Consider the following 20451-nt stretch of genomic DNA (forward strand, 5'->3'; position numbering starts at 1 on the left):
AGCTACATAGCTTTCTCCTTTGGCAATAGTGCAGCTTTCATGGCACGTGGCACGTCTCTTAGGCAACTATGCATTTCCTACAGCTATAAGTCAATCCCCCAATCAGTGCCAAATATTTCTGGTCAATGGCAACATTTTAGGACGTTAGCACATCTCTCTAGGTAAAATCACATTCCGGACGATGATGGCACCTCTTTTATGGTTGTGGGGAATCTTCCAAGAAAATAAGGGTTCTTTTCTTAATGGAACATCCCCATATCAACGAGGCTGCTCCTCCGTCATCGAGGAGCATGTTACAGAACCTTCTAGATTTCGGCATACACACGTACAGAGATTAATTTGCAGAAACTGTGGAATAAGTGGAAACTGCAAGGGCGCCGAAGCTTGTATTCAATGGTGTGTGTGCACCTGGCAAAGGTCAAGTTCATAGCGCACATGTTGTCCCTTTTCTGCTCTGCCTCGGGTTGCCGGCTCTCACGTATCTCTGCAGCAATTGTCCCTCTGCAGCAATTGTTTCCATGCGCAGGTGCTGCTTTCAGTCCAACTGGTTCGTCCAGAACGCCCCTCTAGGAACTGAGCTGCGGGCAGAGAATCGCACGCGATGGCAGGGCCTTCTTGTTCCTTCGGCACATCACAGGCGCGTGACAGGCCCTGGGGGGGGCTTGGCCTGTCATCCAAGGGCGGCGTGCGTCACCAGACCTCCCTATATATTCACGAACTCGATGTTGAACCGCACTTCAGAGGTGCAGCCTTCCCCTGCAGTCCTGCACCCTGGTCCGTGACCTCTGACCTGCAGACAGCATCCCCGAGGCCTCGCCTCCTCCAGCCTTGGGACCCAGACGCTCCCCCGTGGTCAGACAGCATCTCTGGGCCGCGCCTCCTCCGCGCACGATGAAGCCCCTGGTCCTCTGCGCCCTCCTGTCTCTGGCTCTTGCCCACCGGGGCAGGGACCGCGGCCGAGAGGGTGAGCCTGAAGGGGGCAGAGGTGAAGAAGGGTAGGGGTGACGCCGAGAGCCGGTGGGACTGAAATCTAAGGGCGCGGGGATGGGAAGGCCGGTGATGTGTGAGTGGGTAAGTGGATGGTTGGATGGGGGTGAGTGGATGGATAGGTGGTAGTGGATATATGGGTGAAGGTGAGTGAGTGGATGGATGGCCAGAAGGGAGGCAAAAGCAACGACGCCTGGGCAGATCGATGGCATAGATGAAGGAGCTGACCGATCGGTGTGGGTAAGTGGATGGTTCTGTGTGGGTGAAGTAACCCGACCTCCAGCTTGTATTATTATATTCGGAACACGCGACGTGCAGTTAGGGCCGGCTTTTGTACTGGTGGTGCTCTGGGCGACAAATGTTTGTTGGTGCCCCCCATGACCACCTCTCCACGAATTCACACACTACCACCATTTGACAATGCTCCCATGTCTCCATAATAATAATCATAATCCACATTTGTAAAGCGCACAGGCGCTGGGGGCCGTCGGGAAGATTAAGCAAGCTATTGCCCAGAGTCACATGGTGCTGGGCTAACCTGCCGCCGGAGCCGGGGATCGAACCGTGGTCCCCAGATTCCAGCGTCAGTCGCCCTGGCCGCGGCGCCACACCTCTCCCCATAATCACTGTCTCTTAGATTAATTTCGCTTAATAGCGCCACTCGTACCCGTTTAAGGGGTCAGAACACTTTACATCACACATACGTTGCACAGACACAACGTTGCAACGTATGTGTGACGTAAAGTGTTCTGACAACTTAAACTGATACGAGTGGCGCTATAAAGCGTGCAGTGCACACCCAGTAACCTGCCGCAGGCAACTTAAACTGATACGAGTGGCGCTATAAAGCGTGCAGTGCACACCCAGTAACCTGCCGCCGGCGCAGTACCAGTCTGTACTTTTAGGTGCAGAGGCTAGAACCCGTGACTTACTGGAGGCACACACTTCACGGCATCCTGTGCTAAACTAGCACCTCCATTTTATGCATTTTTTTTTTTTTTTTAGAAAAAGCAAACGCGATTAACCAACTTAGTTATTCTGATTTCCTCGACATTGGAAAGATGATTTAGCGAGCAAGTACATTCACGATTCCAGCCTGTAAACCTCCCTGAAATATATTTCCCTGGAGCAGGTGCATCGACCCCCTGCGCTGTCTTGCCAGAGAAACTGGCTTTAACATCCTGACATCCTGATACCAACAGACATTGATACTTGTGTAGCGCCCATCTTTAGTAATGGATCGAATGGCCTTGTAGCGCTGAAATGTACTCTCGGTTTTGGTCCGTGTGGATTCTGGATTGTATTACTTGTTGTGACTCGTGTGGGTGGTTTAGTATGCCATTCCCTCTTTGCGTGCTGTGGCCAAGGACTAGACTGTTGTGTGCACAGTATCTACTTAACCCCGCAGCACACGTCAAGTAGTAAGACAGGTTTCCCTATTGTGATTGAGAACACATTATTATTTTATCATCATACAACATAAATATGAACAATTCCTTGTGGTTCTTATTTTCAGGCTTTTATTTTCGTTGTCTTGTATTTCAGTTTCAACAGCCACAGCCAACACGTGTTTCGTCGCTAACGGGGCGTGATCCCGCGACTTCCTCAAGGCTATATCCTTCAAAATGTCGAAATTTGAAATGTGGTGAATCTTCCAACCCACATTGGGGTTCCGATCTAAGCGACGTGTCCACAGTTATCAACCAATCGTAAAGGTCTCCTTATCCATTCAAATTCTGGTCTCTTCGTGTCTATTTATCTGGACCTCACGCCGCTCCAGTCTAATACCGAGTATGGTATCAAGCTGAAGGATATAGGTACATTTTGAAGGATATAGCCTTGATGAAGTCCCGGGATCACGCCCCGTTAGCGACGAAACACGTGTTGGCTGTGGCTGTTGAAACTGAAATACAAGACAACGAAAATAAAAGCCTGAAAATAAGAACCAAAAGGAATTGTTCATATTTATGTTGTATGATGATAAAATAATAATGTGTTCTCAATCACAATAGGGAAACCTGTCTTACTTGACGTGTGTTGGGGAGTTAAGTAGATTGTGTATAGAGCTTAGGCTTTGTTTTGTGGAGTCTAGTGGTTCTCCACACCTTACAACACAGTCTTTTTACTTGTTTTAAACTCTACACAATTGTGTGATTCTACCAAGAGGCGCCATAATCCTATACTAAAAAAACACGTGTCTGAGGATTTATCTAGTTGTGTGCACAGTAGTCATGAAGTGTCTAACTTTGTACTGTTATTTAGTGGCGTTTTTTTCACCAAATTGGAGCTGTAGTTATTGCTAAGGGCGTGATGAACATTTTATAAAGGAGCTAAAATGGAAGAACACAACTTTTTTTTACACTATTTAATTTATTTCTCCCTGCACGGATATTCTGGAAAGTTATGATTCAGACGTACTTTCCATTAAAAAGGCATTTGTTTATCTGCCCATAATTTTCGCCCATGTAGACAGGTCAGTTAAAGTAAACATTGGCAAGCGCCTAGCTTAGTCGGTTAATGTACGGCATGCCAATACCCTGCCAATTTTGGTGAAGATCCATGTGGGGAGAAAACATGTTTCCCCATTTTAGCACCCCTAGGAAACCTTGCTCATGCCTACACAGGCAAATCCGCTGAAGTGATTTGCATCAGACTTGGCTTGAATGTAAACTTTACTCAGAAAGCTGTGTTTTCGTTGGTGTGTTATACATCTTTTCAGTAGTTTTTGAGATTTAGCCATTTAAAAAAGCATCTGTGGCCTTTAAAGGGTTAACATTTTTGTATATCTCTGCTATCGGGGATTCACCAATCATTTGTGAGCCAGGGATTTAAGAAAAACATTACAAGTTTTTAGATGAAAGTGCCTTTCATCCCATTGTCTCCTTTAGATCCGTGTTACCTGAGTTGGTACTGCCGACCTGAGAGATCTGATTGGCTGCCATAAGATACCTTGTCTGCCTCCTGCAAAAACGAAAAAAGGTGATATAAGGGGGCAAGTCAGGCACATTTCTACCCCCACACTATTGTGGGGGGACCCAAAAGGACCCTACCCTTTCGCTTAACAAAAAAAAAATCGGTATTTGCAAGTCACCAGTGACTCATGAATCAGTGACACTTAAAATGGAGGCTGGGATCCACTGTAGGGGGTTTTGTACCATTGATCGCAGCTTCCATTTTAGGAGTATGGTGTTCAAGAGTCATAAGTGACTCGTGAGTCAGGGGCAAGCTTTGAAGTGTTAAGCTTGCCTCTGATTTTCAAATTGTTTTAAAATATTAAATTAAATAAAAATAAGACCTGCACCAAGGTCAGGTTCTATGGTCCAACCCAGGAGTCTCCAACCTCTTCAGTACTAAGAGCTACTTATGTTTAATGAAAATTCACCCGAGCTACTAATATTATTGGTGTAGTAGTGACCATCCATCCAAGATTGTCAGCAGTAATCACACAAGCGCATAAGCAAGGTCGCCAGAAGTAAAATAAAAATTGTCATCAATTTGGAATGCCTCTGCATGGGTAATACATAACAGCCATAGGTGCAATGCCCGTGGCACCAAGGTAAAAATGAGTAATAAATCTTTCTAATCCTTCATAATTTATAACTCAAATAATACCTTTAACTACATTTTGGTATTCAGCCATTTGTCTTCGAACACCAGCTTATGTGTGCTGAACAAACACCCATTCTTTTATTGTGTACACATGTTTTTAATTTTTGGTATACATATACTAATTTAACCAAGCAAAATATTCTATATTAATAGTCTGAGCTGCACACAGGAGAACTACTTACAGGTAGCTGGAGAAGTACTGGTAGCTCATGATCTACTCGTTGGAGACGCCTGGTCTAACCCTTAAGTGGCCACCCATGGTGAGTTTGGCTAGGTGAGGTCTTGAGCTTCAACCCCACTGCGCACATCCAAAGGCTGTGCAGAGCAGGTGCTGGGCCTGATCAACCAGGGGGGGGTCAGGTACCTGCAGTAGGTTGGGTACAGGGCCTCTCCGCATATGGATTTCCCAATCTGTCTACATCCCCTTGCTGTTCCACATGCCATCTCAGTACATTCAGATCAGATGTTCCCCTTCCAAGTTAATCTAGATGCCAAAACACTGGATTCTTGTGATCAGTCGGCACGGTATCCCACCGAGGGATACCCTCCAACTGACCCTTATATGGCACCTTTACATTGTAAATGGCTACTTTACATCTGAACCCGCTGCTTTCTTTGTTTTCTAACATCAATATGGAAGCCTACAGGCTGGGCCCTGTCCCGGAGAGAGTTGATCCCATTTACATAGCTGCCAAGTACTATTTTCAACACTTTCAACCAGTCCTAGCTTTGGGGCTATATGACCTCATATGCATATACTTATTAAACCCCAAACTATATTGTCCAGAATATAAGCTGCTGTCAGCTATAAAAAAAGAAAATACCTGATGGTGTCATATGACTCAGTGACCAGTTACAGTTGTCGCCTTACTTTCTGCAGGTGTCACGCAAAGCAAACATCGGCTATAGGTGTCGCACAACGTAATAACTAGCTGCTAATCGTACACGACTCAGTGACGAGCTGCAGGAGTCACGTGAAGTAATCTTCAGTTTCAGAAGTCAAATAAGTGGTTATAGGTTATGTGATCTCACATGTCAGCATGTACGGCAACAGGTGTTGCATGACTTAAAGGCTGGCTGCAGGTGTCACATGCTCTTAAGACTGGCTGCTGTTGTCACCTGACTCAATGCCAAGTTGCAGGTCCCACGTGATTAATTGCAGCTGTCACACGAACCAGTCATCGTGTGTAGGTGTCGAGTGGATGGTTGCCTATCTCGTGACTCTGTGTCTGCCTGCAGGTGTCACATGACTTAATCACGGACTGCCTGGGTCATACGACTCAGTGACTGGCTTCAGGTGTAACAGACTGCAATGTCTGGCTATATATGTTGTACTTGTATGACTTAATGGCTGCTTGCAGATGTACTACTTGATACAGTAATTTGCTGCAGGTGTCACAATGCAATGAGTGGCAGCAGGTGGCAGTGATCGACCGCACCTCTGACGCAATCATTGGCTGCACTTGTTACGTGCCCTAATGCCTGGCTGTCGTTGCAGGTTGAAAAATGTGGGACTGCAGGGCTGGAGGTATCATGTGACTCAATGACTTGCTGCAGGGGTCACATCATGCAATGTGTTACTACAGGCATGATACATGGAATGGCTGGCTTCAGGGGCGTGACATGACAAGAGGACACTGGTCACTGCTGCGCACAGCAGCTGGATGTGGCCTTAATGTATCAAAAGTACATTGAAATATCAGACACACGTAGTCCAAGAACTGACAAAACACAGTCCTAGAGGGGACATGTTCGCCAGCTCTTTTTGTGGAATAAATGCCCAGGCTGCATGACTAATCGTACTATTCATGGAGTAAGATAATGTGCACAAAATCAGTGAGCCAATTTTTACTCTTTGGTATGTGAGTCCAGAGGAGTTAAAGTATTTGCCTTTGGTAACACGGATGACAACAGAACTTTACAAAACGTCCAACTACCAACTACACAAATATAGTCAGTCAGGAGGTCTGTGTCAAACAGGGGTCTTAAAATGTTTTGCCATGTCTTGCCAGACCTAGGGTCATATGCACCAAAGTATTTTTGAGGTCGGAAAATCGGGAAGTTTCCCAGAGCAAAAATGTTTTTTTCATATGTATAAAATACAAATTGTGATTCTGTAACATGTTACCAAATAGCAATTAATGTTTAGCAATTCGGTATTTGGAAGGGGCTTGTTTAGGAAGTCCCTTTCAAATACTAAATTGCAGTGCTATGCATGAATGTTTTGCGAACGAATTGCGGTTTCCAAACATTCACTTTTTACTGACTTCTTACGTTTGGCGGTAACCATGTGGAAATGGGATGGGGTCCCCACCCTTCTCCTTTGTGAATGCTGGAACAAATATTTTTTGAGAGCAGACAGTGGTCCAATGGACCACTGCCTGCTCTTAAAAAATGAAATGTAAACGTTTCATGTTATTTTTGAAACACATGCTTGCATGCTACAAGAATAAAACATTAGCTTTATTGAAAACAATCACAGGTATGGTGATCTGCTGACCCCAGCAGACCACCATCCCTTTGATGGTTGCAATTCCTAATGGGTCGCAAATGATGTATCTGGATTCCGGAAGTCAGTCTGGTGTAGAAGAGGCCACCGTCCTTTGCAGGATAGTGATGGAAGTCAGCAGGGCTGACAGTCACTCGTGAATGTCCAGGATAATCCATGGAAGTGCTCCTCTGAGAAGCTGAATTAAAAAGCAGTTTATATAATCAAAACTGGTTCCGCTCACACTGTCTGAGGACCTTTGTTAGTCTTATTATTTGTCTTTCTGATTCCGAGCTGTCTCCAAACGGAAAATAAAATACAAGGGCAGCGTGTTCAGTGTATGTTACCCTTGAACAGAATGTACAGTCTTGTGATAAAATGCTTTGGAAGAAATGTGCTTGCAAGCAGATCACTTTCTGAGTACCTTATTATGTGCGTATGAAGTATGTAAATAGGTCACTGTCTAAAAAAATGTCATGTTTAAACGTGAACGTATAAAATGGAAGCCTTTGTGCATGGGCCCTGATGAACCTCACTACAGCAGCAGACGCGTAAGCCAGCGCACCCTGATATTTCTAAAACTGCCTACAAACCATTAAGGTAATTGATGTCAGCAGTGCAGACTGGGTCCCTATTTACTGTTCATAGCATTTATGCTTGTGTTTCTGCAGTTTTTTTACCTTGCAAGTGACTCTTTATACCAGTGCATAATATGAACAGGGTTGTGTCTAGATGTCTGGGTGAGTTCAGGTTGTGGGCAACGGGGAATGAATGAAAGCTTTGGAGTTGAAGGGTTTCTCAAAGTGCCTGTCAGTTTGTTTTAAAAGATGTACAAACAATTCCTTGGACTCTCTGAAGAGTGCACACATGGATGGCCACATTTGTCAACTGTAATTATTATTTTAATCAAAAGCGTACAAAGGCAGGTTATCAAAACTATTACAGTGCTAAAGGCAAAGAACATGAACTTACTTGAAAGTATCATACATTAAGCAGCTGAATGTCACACACACACACACACAAAGCATGTACTGGCAGATGCATCAAAGTTATGTTTTGCGAGTCCTTAATAGCGAATTTTAAGGAATCGCTATTAAAGACTCGCAAAACGGGATGCATGTAGGAATCGCAAATGATGCATCCCAATTGCAAAAATACCGGGAGCAAACGGCCAGATTCTGAGAATCTGCCCGTTTGCTCCCGGTATTTTCTTTGATGCATCTGCCTGGTAATGTCTTAAAACGTGGCAGTTACAATGAATGCATGCACAGCAGTACATATTATAACAACGTCTTTCTTCTCTTTCTAGGGAGCCGTGGAGGAGAAGGGGAAAGACGACCTCCGGGACCGCCACCCGGGACTCCACCGACTGCTCCTCCTCGTCCCAACCACAATTTCACCCACGACCATCATGAGAATGCCACAGGCAGCCTAGAGCATGATTCGGGAGAGCATGGCAGACTTCCACCAAGGAACCACACTGGGGGCATCGCTGAAGATCACCATGGCGAGAATAACCCGGGAAGACATCACTGAGAGAGATTGTGTGGGTAGACGTCGCATTTTGGGCAAATACCACACTCAAACCAGTCATAGTGATATAAACCACTACAATAAGACAGTTCTGTTTACCAGACATTAATACTACAATAACATAAAACTCGCTTCACTAATAAATCATTTTGTTACCTAACAACACCACCCCAAATACAAAGAAACTAGTGTTAAATCCTCGAATTCCCCGTTGCCTCGCCACCCCGCCATACCTCCTTGACCATAACCATTTTTCCTTTCTATTCAGCGTGTCTGCCTCACGCCAATCTCCAAACCTCCTCCTCTCTCACTCATCCTCATGCTGAGCTGGATTCACCTACTCAATAAAAATCCAAACCTCACAGTACCATGAGTCACATTCCTTCCCTTCTGCTATCCAGGAAGACCGTTACTAGATGTTTTCCTGCCCGTGCCACAAAATCTGCTCCACTCAACCGGATATGTAAAGTGCAGCATTCTAACCTGCTACTAACCCCACAATTTCAGTGCTAAAACTCTTGCTGCCGACTCCTCAACTCCACCATGTCTGTTACCAAATCACGACAAGTGCACTCTTCCGTTCAAAGTAACGCGCAGTCCTTATGCGGTGTGGCCTTCATGACAAATGTTAATGTGCTTCCTAGCTTGTGTAAAATCCCCTCACCTTCCCGTTCACCTTTCTGCGTATTCCCTCAATAGTGCTTGCCTGCTGCGCCCCTATTCCAAACCCACATCTTCACCAGCTCCTTCCACGACCAATGTGTACCTGCCCACACCCTAAATTTTAATAACACCATATTCATAGCTTCCAGTAGTACTATTATAGACAGCTGTAGAAGGTAATATACACCCAAATGTAATACCAACAACTCAGGGCAACCTCTATCCACAAAAAATTCGACCAAAGTAGGAAGCATTTGGCCCCAACGCATACCACCCATTCCTCACAACTGTAGAACATTCCTGCTTCTGTCTAAGCCTAACAGCCTTGTGTCTGCACAGCCTTGTGTCCACATGTTTGACCACCCATTTCTCCACCAAATGACTGACGATCCAGTTCGCAGTCATAGACGCAACTGGCTCCAGAACAAAACCCAAGAAACAGAAAAACACGTAAGGAACCGGAAACATCATAATACGCATTACATCAAGGCACACTTGTATCTAATGTACGTATCGGAGCAAGCTGGCATTCAACACCTACACCGCCTAATTTTTCCTCCAACCTGTTAACTTCACTGGCCGCCCCTATTCTGAAAGAATGCATGCCTAGATACCTCAACAGCAAACTAAATTTAAACAAAGTTGTTCCCAGAATACTCAGATATTGAATGGAAGGCACGCTGTCACCCGCTTAAAACTACAGTGCCCATAAATGCCCAGGACTTAAAACCTCACTCTCAGTTGTATGAAAACAAACCCATCTCCTTTAACCTAGCTGGACTGTTTTAGATTGCTTCAACGCCAGTGCTTAATCAGTCATTAGAATTATTAAACAGCTGTTGTTGTGCTCATCTCTAAATTGGACAAACAGCGCTGACATGTGGGAAAGTGTCATAAGTGCAGGTGTTGACAGGTCCCGATGCCAAGCACTGGAAACCACCGTCTCAAATTAAGCACTGCCTCAACGATATTAACAGTCCCAGCACAAACTCCTCCACTTCTTGGCTTTGTAGGCCCAACCTTAATTTAGAACTAACCAACTCAGAAATCACAAAGCCCAAAAAAAGAACCAAAACACAAATAGCTGAAATACACCTACTTCACAAGCAGTACTACAAAATTCCAACAATGCCTCAGCAAGTGCCTCAACAATTATTTTGTGATCGAATGCCTGTAATAGGTTGAAGGTCTTTCTCCCAGAAGCAACCCATGGGCCATTGCCTACTCTTAATAAATGAAACAAAAGCTTTTCATTTTTATTTTTGAAAGGCATCCCATTTTCCTAGAACGAAAACTGACTGCATTACAAAAATAAAATTGTTTTATTTAAAAAGCAATGTCAGACATGGCGGTCTGCTGACCCCAGCTGGCCACCATCTCTGTGAATGCAGGCCATTCTCAATGTGTCGCAAATTGCGACCTGTCTCATGAATATTGATGAGGCAGGGCATTTGTGACCCCATTGGGAATGGCTAACAGTGTCTCAGACACATTAGTGCTTTTTATTTCGCAATTCTCTAATCGCGACTCACAAAATGAAATGGTCGTACATCTGGCCCAAAATCATTCTTCTTTGCATAATTCCGCTTACAGTGCTGAGACCGCTGAGAACTCCCACATCATCGGAAAACTATGCCTGCCGTTTTCATCAATATTATTTGTTGCCCCCATGTAGGTTGCTTCTGCCCGAAGGTTGCTCACTCCTGTGGTCCCACTATGCTCCAGGTTTCTTTCCTACAACTACGTCTACCCCTCCTTCGTGAGTCACCCAAACTCATCTTCTGCTTTTACTACTCCATCAACTAGTAATCCCGAAGTGATGGAGTAGGGCCCTAACCTGGCGTCAACTCAAATACTAAAAATAAAATGATAACTTCCGTTATTATAATTTTATTTTTTCAATTGCACTGCTCCAAAGCAATGGGATGACGCTCCTCCGCCTTAGCGGAGGAGCCGCCACTGAACGTAACTCCCTCCTAGAGTGGGAATGGGCCCGGATCAGCACCAGATTTGTTGGGGGGTGGAGGGGAAGGGCGATCCCAGTGAAGAAAATACAGCAACCAAAAAATGGGTGTTTGCACAGGACATACTATTTCCCATGGAGCTCTCTGCAATATATGTTGCTGGGAATGTCACATGACCTTTCCATGGAAATGGCTGGTGCAGCATTTCATTCATATTCTTGGGGATGTTTGTGAATTCCAGAAAGTCCTACATCTACAATAGAATGTAGGTAACATCTGCAAGTGCAGATAAAGGACTTTCTTTGTGAATCTGCACTGAAGTAGGAGGACATGATATAAGACTGTTATCCCAACAATAGTTCTTGAGACTGAGCCCGTTAGCCGTCAAACTTCCAAATAAAGCCTAGGAAAGGATGAAAAGGGCGTGCCCTGCTTTTAAATGGCTATGTAAGGTGTGGTCGTGGGTGTATCCTACCAGATTAGGGGACCAAAGAAAGTCTTAAGGGGTGTAGGAATTAGGTGACTTTTTAACCAAAGTTAAGCAGAACTCGTCAGACCTCTCCTGTAAGGGTTTTGCAAGTGGTAAGTGTGTAGGCAGATTATTCCACAGTATGGGACCTTGCAAATGGAGATTTCTTTGCATCTGTAAGGCCTACATATGAAAAAGTTGTGCACCAGGGGTCACACTCTCATTGGGATTAGCTACTAATCGTTCAACCAAGGTCTTGGAATGAAAGGCACATCAAGGTTACAAATCCATGTGATGGATAAATGCCATATAAGTCATCATAGAGACTCACATTTTGCTGTTTTATTCGTTGAGAAAAACTGCCAATTCCCCCCTGAGTGGCATGTAAATCCTACAAAGTCTTTTCCAATTTCACATGCCTTACAAGCAATGTTGGCCAAATGACATTAGAACCAAAACATATAAATGCTTGTTTGAAAATCTGTTAGGGCAGTGGTTCTTAACCTGTGGTCCGGGGACACCTGGGGGTCCACAACACCTACTCAGGGGGTGCACGACTGCTTAGATAATTGAATACGATTAACAGATTAATAAACTGTAAATAAATAAAGGAGCAAAATGTACAATTGAAAATTGTAAAACGTTCTGTAAATGTGAAGGAATTTAAAGTTGGAGACTAAAAATGTAACTTAGTATCCTCTAATTGATTCGTGGGAGCAGTGCAAGTGCATCAAACAGAATAGAGTATGGACATTTGTTGCCTCAATTGAATTTAGAAAAGCTCCAACCTTCCCATAAAATGTCATCATTTGTGTACTTGTTTGATGAATGCACATTTCCTTATTTTTTGTGGTTCAAATCATTGAAATTGCTTAAGCGGGCCTCAGATTCCAATAATGATTCAGTGGGGAGTCCACGGAAGTCAAAAGGCTAAGAACCACTGTCGTAGGGATAAAGAGATGATCCAGCACTCTCTCCCTTCCTCATCCTGTGAGATAAAGATATGCTCCTGCGCTCCAGATATGTGCCTGTACATACATACTTTTTTTACCTCAAGCCCAGTTTTTGGGCAGTAAAGTTACATGTCCGATACATTAAAAGGGCTAGTAGAGTAACAACCCATTATGCTTGTACTTTCAGAGAAACCAATGTTCCTCACCTGGAAGGGAGCAGAAGATGGAGGACTCGACCAACCCGAAGAATTCAAATTTGTTAGGAAAGCAGTACAGAAATATAAATAAACATTGTTGAAACCATTTGCGACTTGCTTCTTGTCTTGGGTATTTTTGAAATATTACTTAGTTGAGTTGAATTATTATTTGTTTTAAAAGTTTGTGTGATTTCATAATTTCTGTTTTACCTTCAAATCTTAATTAATTCACTAACTCAAGTGCTTTAAAGTTGACTGAAGAAAGCATGCTAGCAATGCGTAAAGAACATAAACATCTGATCAATTTCAAAGAAGTGTGTAGATTATCCCTCCAGTCTGTCCGTCCGTGCCTGAAGACATTGTGGTTGCAGTAAGATGCGCAATACGCTGGAGCAAAGACTCGTTTTTAAACCCCCCCATAAGAACTTACGAGCTGAGAGTGTAACTCCGAGGTCTTCTCTAAGTCAGGTGTGCCCTTGGGCCCAAAGATGGGATAAGATAACCTCAGCTGGAGAAAGATAACATTTTCAAATCAGAAAAGTGTTTGCTTAGAGTTGCAGCGAAAGACAGTGGGACCTATTCACAAAGGCATTTTGGAATAGGGTAAATAGTGCTCCTCGAATACCTTTTTATACAGCCTTACATGCCTTTGTGAATTTGACTCAAAACATAAAGTGGGAATAAGGTAGTACAATTTACAAACAATAGGTCTAATAGAATGGACTATACCTTGTCTGCACTTTTAATAATAGTATTACTTCCCGTACTCAAAAAGGCTTTTTGTACACCAGCCCTTTCTAGGGCTTTCTTCAACTTGTGGTGGTGTTGATACGATTATTACAGCTCAGGGCTCTGTAACTGGTCAGGGAAGGGAACTTTTTAGCTCCCTAGTTTTGGAAGTTGAAAGTAAAATAATTTCTTGGGGGAAAAAAATCAAATTCTTATTAACGTGAAAGTATTTTAATGTGGGTATAAACGTTGTATTCTAATTTTCTTCCAGGAGTAGTGGGTTTCTAGAAACTTCTCTGGTGGAGGTTCACAAAAATGAAAACACTATAAAAGCCCTTCTTCCCAGACAGCTGTGCGCCTTCACATGTGTGTCACTGCTTATGTCACTCACCTGACATTTCACCAGAGCGGTGCAGGTGCGAGCTTTGCTTGGCAGAAGCTGTGTATCCGTTGCTCCTTATTTTCCAGGGGGTATTTAGCACACCACAGAATACACACAGGCCAGTACACTGGCCTTCTGGTGTGCTTCAACCCGTTCAAACCAACACAAAGGATAGAGGGCCAGGCATATTCATATACCCGTACCACTTAGTTCATAAGGGTGTGTACTGAGGGAAGGCGAGGAGAAACAGCAGCAATACAATAGGTGAACAGTGGGTTAACCTACATTAAAGGTCATCGGGCCCAATCGGAGAAAGGCCAAATCTCTTTTCCTACTGTCTGTAATTGTTGCTGGGGATCCTCCCTAACACAAAAACACTTATGACAGTTTGAGATGTGCACTGAAATGAGTAATACATACCCTTCTGCGTCACTGTTGTAACTTCTAAGAAGGTAGCAGACTGCCAAAACAAACCAAATAATGTGATTTTCAGTAGTGGTGTGTGCTCAGCTTGACATGTTTTTTTAGGTTTTGCCTTAGCCATGCGTACGAAGTACGCATGCGCTAGCAAAACCTCTTGAGTTCTATCTGGGCTGATGACCCGCCTCTGCCTATCATTGGCTAGCTCCATAAATGGAGGCTAGCCATTGGGAGGCAGAGGCTGTCAATCGCGTTTTCTCTCGAAAACGCGATTCGGGGCGTTTCTGGTGCTTTTTTTAAGCCCCGCCCCTTTGTCCCGGGCCGCGCTGCGATTGGCTGCCGGCCCGGGACACCCCCGTGACGTCATTCCAGGGCCGCGCTGTGATTGGCTGCCGGCCGGGACACCCCCGTGACGTCAGCCAATCACAGCGCGGCCCGGGACCTGACTTGTTTTTTTTGCTGACGTGTCGGGTTTCCTTGTTGTAATGTTTGGATTTGGGCGGCGGTTTTATTTGGCGTTGCTCCCGCGCTAGGCGCGGCTGCCTGTCCACTTTGCCCGGCATCTCTAAATGCTTTTGCACCTCTACTGCCGTGCTGAGCATCTGGGGTGCGGCAGTGCTGGGTTGGTGGCGTTTTCCGCCAGGACAGGACAGAGCCTGCTCTTATAGGCAACGCGACGGCAGCGCCTCGGCTCTGGACACGACAGAGCCTGCTCTTATAGGCAACGCGACGGCAGCGCCTCGGCTCTGGACACGACAGAGCCTGCTCTTATAGGCAACGCGACGGCAGCGCCTCGGCTCTGGACACGACAGAGCCTGCTCTTATAGGCAACGCGATGGCAGCGCCTCGGCTCTGGACACGACAGAGCCTGCTCTCCCTTTGTCGTGATACTGTTTGCTTGCGTTGTTGTTGCCCCGCGTTGTGTATTGCCCTGTAAAACACCACACTGTGCTTTGTGTATTGAAGAAAACAAACATGCCGCTCCGCGGGGGTTAGGGGGCTGGCCGCACCCCTTCGGTCCTCAATATACAAACACACACACAGATGGGATTTGCGAAGATTAGATCAGCCCGCAGCATTGAGAAGATATTTAATAAGCTCTTTTGTGGAGGGAGGGGGCACTTCACCTGCATGCCTCTCTCTCTGGGAGCAGGCCTGGACTGGGGCTTTGATCCCCCATCTCCCGCCTCTCTTAAGCCGACTCTCCGTCCGCCAATGTGGCTTTAACAGATTTTTAAAAGCTGCTTCTCGCTGCTAATCCCTTTCTCTCTGCCCTCCCGGGCTTTGTGCTCCTTGTTACACTCTGGGGACGCTTTCACTAGGCTCCCGGCTTTCAGGGGCCCTCGGGCGTGCAAGGGGGCAGTGAAAGCTCAGGGCAGGGGACGTTGTGTTTGTGGGGACCCCACACCCCGCCCCGGCAACCCTCTGCTCCAGTAGGCCGTGAAGAGCCTCACAGGATGGCAAACTTGGGCATACTCCTTCGCCCCCCTAAAAAGAGTCAAGAATTTGCACCTCTGCTCCAAGGCCTCAAAGTCAGACCAACAATAAACGGACACACCCGAGGGCCCTTGAAGGGAAAGAAGCAACTCCCTTATAACCTGCAGCACCCCACATCTGACCCGCAGCCTGCTACCCCACCCAGAGAACCCCAAACACGCAGAACCCCCGAGCAGCACGGCTGCACAGCTGTCCCTCCTTCACACAGCTGCAGCGTCACGATGCACCAACCATGTCCCTTCAACAACGCTCACCCAGAATCAGATCTCACTCTCTGCTACCCCAGCACTGACCCACACACATCTCTCTCTCTGCTACCCCAGCACTGACCCACACACATCTCTCTCTCTGCTACTCCAGCAATGACGTACACACATCTCTCTCTCTGCTACCCCAGCACTGCTGAGCATCTGGGGTGCGGCAGTGCTGGGTTGGTGGCGTTTTCCGCCTACATGCAGTGCTTTTAATGCTCCTACCCTTGAGCGATCAGGTGCGTTTTTGTTTTACTGCCTCTTGGAGGCTGAATCGGTTTGGGCATTCTGTGGTGTGCGCTGTACTTCAGCGGTACTTGCGCCGGGCCATGCTCGTTTGTGTGGTTCTTCTGCCATTTCACTTTCTGTGCCCTTGTTTCCGGTGTCGGAACTGCCGTTCGGGTATTCAAACTCACGGTTTGAGTCTCATGTGCGACCCACTGATTGCCTCCCAGTGAGGAGGGGCTCTTTATCTGTTGCAGCCAGAATGTGGGTGCCTGCCTATGCTGGGCGTCTTGTTGGTTCCCCGGCGGGTGGCTGTACTGCTTAGAGCGGGGACTGGGTTCTGGCTCTTCGGCTCGTGTCCTATGTATTGTGGTGAGCGTACTTGCTCTCCAAAATTCCCTTCTCTTTCGCTGCCTCTGAATCTGGCTTGGTGTTGGTACCGCATACTTGTGTGGCAGGCCATTGCTCGCTTTGCTTCCATTCAGCTCTCCTGCTTGTGTTTCCCATTGTGATGAAGCCTTCTCACGGAGCAAGGGTTTGCATCCAGCCAGTGAGGGGAGTGGATTCAGCTTAACGGCTGGGGCGATTGTCCTCCCCCTGGTGAACTGGGTTCGAGTCGCGGCAAAATCATCATCATTCTGGGCAAGTAACTTACTCTACCCGTGACTTTGTATCCTATGTTGGTACGTTTTGCATAAATGGTCTCTGTCTCTGTGTCGGATCTTGGGGACTTAATAATCGCCAGACTTGTGCCTTGCTTATCACTTTGTGCAGCACTCGTTCCCCGGACAGGGAGGCCTTTACGCTCCTTGTACGTGTTTTGTCTTGCGGTTGCAATTCATAGTGGCCCATGGTGGTAAATCTTTGTGCAGTGCTTTATGATGCATGTTTCACAGCAGGCTTCTACACGGGATATGTGTATATACATCCTTGTGATATATGATATGTGATATACATCCTTCATCCATCCACGCTATCATCTATACATCAATACGCCCACCCTTTCATCCATCCACACATCATTCATCGCATCCACCCATCATTCACCACAGCACCTTTTCACACATACATACATCATTCATCCATGCAATTTTTATCCATCCATACATCCAGCCATGTTTTCTTTCATCCGTCCACCCTTTTATCCTTTCATGCATCCTTTCATCCACACTTTTATTCATCCATCCACACTTGCATCTTTCCATCCATACATCCATCCTTTTCTCATCCACCCTTCAATCCATACACCCATCATACAGCCACCTACATTTGCACACATCCACCCATCATTCATGCAACATTTTTATTAATACATCCATCTACCATTTATTCTACTAACAATACATCCATCCACACTTTCAGCTTTCCATCCATACATTCATCTTTACACATCCACCCTTCTATCCATCCACTCATCATTTGTCCAACCACCTTTTCAACGATCCATCAATCATTCATCCATGCAACATTTTCGACATCCATCTTAAAATTTAATTCCCCAATCTATACACACATCAACGCATCCATCCAGCCACACATTACTTATCCACCTACATTTTCACTCATACATCATACATCCATGCAACATTTTAACTATCCATCCTTTCATTCTTCCATCCATCCATCCTACATGCTTCATCCATCCAACGTTTCATCTATACATCAATACACACACACTTTCATCCATCCACCCATCATTATCACACCACCTTTTCACACATCCATACATCATTCATCCATTCAACATTTTATACATCCATACATCCACCTTTTATTACATCCGTCCTTCTTCCGTCCACCCTTTCATCCTTCCACGCATCCTTTCATCCATTCACACTTTCAACAATACATCCTGCATCCATCCACCCTTTCATCCTTCCATCCATACATCCATCCTTTACACATCCACACACCTTTTCACACATCCATCATTCATCCATGCAACATTTTATCCATCCATACATCCACGTTTTCTTCCATCCACACTTTCATCCTTCCATGCATCTATTCATCCACACTTTCAACAATGCATCCTGCATCCCTCCACCCTTTCATCCTTCCATCCATACATCCATCCTTTCAACATCCACATTTCAATCCATCCAACAATCAATAATCCACCCACATTTTCACACATCCATTCATCCATGCAACTTTTAATACATCAATCTTCATATTCTTCAGAAGTTATAGGGTTTATTAAATTAATAAAGTCACTGTGCAATATTGTGCCTCTGCATGGTTCGGTGTCATCCACATGTACCTTATTAATGTTTTACAACAATACATGCACTCACATTCTAAGACCTTGACCTCCTTGTATATGGTGTTTCAAAAACTTTCTAAGCATCTGCCTGCGTCCATCTAAGAGTGGCTTCAATAAGATATATTGTACACCATTGTATAGTTACCTAAAAATATATTCTTCATAATAAAAAGTTGAAAATAACTCTCCAAAGATTTATAGAACTCTAAGGGCTTACTATACATTGCCAAACAAGGGGACAGCTTTCTGTGTGTGAGCGGGGTGGCTCTAAGTGTGGAGGGGGCTTTGTAGGAGGTGACTCGCAGTTTATAGAAGAGGCTCACAGTCTGTGGAGGGAGCTCAAAGTGTGTGTGGGGGGCTCGCAGTGTGGTGGTGCTCGCAGTGTGTGTGGGAAGGGCGCAGTGTGGGTGTGTGTTGGGGGCTCTCTGTAGGTGTTTGTGGGTGTCATTTGCAAAAGATAAAGCTAGTGCCATTGCAAATAACAATGCCATTTAGTTATGTTAAAAAAAAGGTCAAGAGCTTTGCCAACAGCTCAAACTTTAACAAAGGCAAAACCATTGCATTGTAAATGCTTGTTTTATATAGTTATTTTTTTTTTTTTTTTACAAGATACAGAGATACATATAACAATTAAAGCAATTAGAGCAATTCGCTGTTTCATTTAGCATACATAAATTACATAAAAATGTTGGGTATATGGTTGTTGAATGGCTGTGGAATGTTCCAATGGGTTAGTGGCCTTTATGGCTTGGTTGCAAAGGACCCCTTATCTTCCAGTCCTGTGCCTAGTTTTAACATATAACGTATACATATAACATACAGGTGTTTGGCAGCTGGTTCTGGATCGACCATCGAACACTGTGGATGGTTATCGCTAATTTGCTGTCTAGGGTGGTTTGTACGGGTCTAGGAAGCAATCTAATGATGACCACATCTCTCTGTTGGGCTTTTTCCAAGGTGTGTGTCTTAGTGCAGTGCTGTCAGCTCCTCTAAGGTACGTTACCCAGTTCAGCTTTCTGGTAAAAAAAAATAGCAATGAACTAACAGTCACTAATGTTTCGCCTGAAAAACTTCAAGCAGTGCAAAACATTTAAATTCTTGTTACTTTTACTGACTTTCTAATGGTTTGTGAACTCGGCTGCTTGGGCTGCTTGGTGAATACTCTGCATAGACAGAGCTCTGCTAAGAAGGGCTGTACCCAAGAAACGCAGCATTATAGGAAGTGTATTCCGGGGTTGAAATAGGCATCAGGGCCTACCTTTTGTGCCCAGAAACCCCGGTGAATTGTAGACGGGTCCGCAGTCGATTCTGTAATATGGATTGTGAGGGCACAGAATACCTGCACAGTACCCCGGGGAGCCACTCACTGACAGGAGTGCGTGGCCCCATTTGAACCAGGAAACGTCTTGGCCGCTGCTTTGTTCTCTTGGCGAGGGCCTAGGCCCAAACGAGTTCTCTGGAGGTGCACTGATTCCCAGGGAAGTGACAAACAGTTAGTATAGCCCAGAGGATATTTTAGGAGGCGCACAACCAGATTCGAACTTTGGGGGTGAGGCCTAACAAGTCAGCCAGAGAATGCAGGTCTAACACTTTGAACAATGGGGCGGAGCTCTACTTAAGAGCCAGGACAATGAAAGAGAGATAATAATTGTGCATTTTAAACACACTGGTCAACCTTAATACAATTACATCAAACATCTTTTAGTGTATTTGACAATCTTGATAAGTTGTGACAGAAATCATTAAAAAGGGGAACCAATGGGCAACTGAAAAGTAGCTGCTACAGATTTCAATATAATGCACTTTAGAAGCAGTTTT

General features: G+C 45.1%; 1 long non-coding RNA gene across 1 annotated transcript; it reads left to right on the plus strand.

Moving 5' to 3' along the window:
• The first annotated feature begins 807 nt into the window (after positions 1–807).
• Positions 808–12969, plus strand: LOC144772649 (uncharacterized). Its single transcript, XR_013599819.1, has 3 exons — positions 808–964; positions 8394–8630; positions 12854–12969. It is a non-coding gene; the product is annotated as an uncharacterized LOC144772649 (long non-coding RNA).
• The last annotated feature ends 7482 nt before the right edge of the window (positions 12970–20451 follow it).

Source organism: Lissotriton helveticus, chromosome 1_1 (genome assembly GCF_964261635.1).
Source record: "Lissotriton helveticus chromosome 1_1, aLisHel1.1, whole genome shotgun sequence".
In the NCBI taxonomy this organism is placed as follows: domain Eukaryota; kingdom Metazoa; phylum Chordata; class Amphibia; order Caudata; family Salamandridae; genus Lissotriton; species Lissotriton helveticus.